The following is a 1,958-nucleotide window of genomic DNA, read 5'->3' on the forward strand; positions in this document are numbered from 1 at the left end:
ATAATAATAATAATAACAGTGTCATTTCATGAAATAATGTACAAGGGCGTGTTAAGGGGCGGGACAGGGTAGGGGTTAGGTGGGCAACTGTTGGCGAGTAACTCTCAAGGTCTGGCTAGTAGCTCAGGACTTGAAATTATAAGCCCTCCATACGAGGCTGAACATTCATAGACCATGGGTTATAGGCTAGTACCTGCAGGTGATTGGACACTTTAGATCGTTCTTAGCTTAACTCAAGGGTGCTCAACCTTTTGAAGAGCAAGGGCCACTTAAGTGATTTGGTAACCGGTCATGGGCCGCCATAAAGTGAAATGGTTCAGAATTTAAAATTTTTTATTTTAAATGGCATAATGAATATTTTCCTTCTGCAGCCGCTGGATTTCAGCAGTTACAGGAGGGAAATGGAGAGGATTTGTTCCTGTATATGCCACCCCTGCCCCTGCCCCTCCTGTCCAAGTGTAAAAAAGAATGTGACGGAGGCTGCATGACCCCCTGGAGTATGCAACCAAGCCCTTACTGTCCTGAGCCCCCTATACAGTAAGGCTGCTTTCACACTGATGCGCTGCGGCTTACCCGCACTGCGGTGTAGTTCAGTACACCTGCAAGTTAGCTTCGCTTTGCCATAGACTTCTTTTTTTTTTTTTTTTTTTTTATCTTGCAGGTGTGGTGTACTTTATGAAACAATGCCAAAACCCCTGACTGCAGGAGTTTTGGTGCACTTTCAGAAAGTGCACCAAACCCATGGGATACAATATAAGTCTATGGCTCAGTGCAGCTAATCTGCAGAAAAGGTGCAGGTGCATAGCATTTCACCTGCAGATCAGTGTGAAAGCAGACTAATAACCCTCTTTTTAATGTTTGTGCGAATATGCCCATTACAAAACGATGTGTTGTTTAATAAACTGACATTTTTCTCTTCCAGGCTCTGCTGCTATCGCTAGGCGAAGTGCACTTGGTATTGCTCCCCCTGCTCCAGCGGAAGCATCGGCTTATGCGGTTCCTGCTTCCTATGCTGCCGGTGCTGGCTCCAGCACTCTGACGCTCTGGGATGGAGGGGTGGCAACCTGCCATTTTGGGCTTGCCGACCCACTATCTAAGAGCATAAGGTGTGGGCCATGGGTTGAGCAGTCCTGGCTTAACTAATGTATTATATTTCTAGATTCTTTAATCCGCTCCTTATTGTCCTCTAATACAGCCATAGCAGCAGTGCATATTGATCAGTGCAACCTCGTTAAAACCTTGGGAGTTGTATCTGGACCCAAAACAATGGGCGCTGCCTGTAATGTTGCTTTGGATCCTGCTTGGGCACTCACCTTGGCAATTGTGCAATGTGTGCAGTTAGCCACGGGGTGATATACAGGGTCATGGTTCATTCCCATGGAATCTAGACCCTGAAAGCACTTCTTATAGGTTGCACACTTTACTGCCACTTGCTACAACCTTCTAAAGGTTGTTAGGCACTTCCTTCCCCCCTTTTGCTACAGGCTGGTCTGCAACCAGACATTTGTGGAACTATGTCATAATTCCTCAGGAAACTAATGGCTTTAGTACAACCCTCACTGTCCAGGACTCAAAAACACCAGCCTCCTTCTGCAGCTCTACCATCTCTACCTGAGGTGGATCCTGATATGCCCGCTCTAAAAGAGACAGACATAGAAGGGAGTAAAGAGTACCTGAAGGACTTGAAAAAAGGACAAAAGGGAACTTTTCATTAAGATAGATGAGTGGAGATATCACCAATTAAAACACTTTGTTGGAAGTCTTCCGAAACCTCTGAGATTGAGAAAGGATTGGAATTTGTTTGAGAGGTTGTTGGAATCACGTGGAGATGGGAAACGGGGCACTTCAAAAGTTTATAAGATTCTCACTGAGTTAGACACACAGACAAAGCCAAAGTACATAGCGAAATGGGAAAGGGATTTGGGAATAGAGAGAGATGAAGACAAACAAAGGAAAGT

This window comes from Staurois parvus, unplaced genomic scaffold, assembly GCF_062004578.1.
Source record: "Staurois parvus isolate SC_StPar_1 unplaced genomic scaffold, SC_StPar_1.0 ptg000115l, whole genome shotgun sequence".
NCBI lineage: Eukaryota > Metazoa > Chordata > Amphibia > Anura > Ranidae > Staurois > Staurois parvus.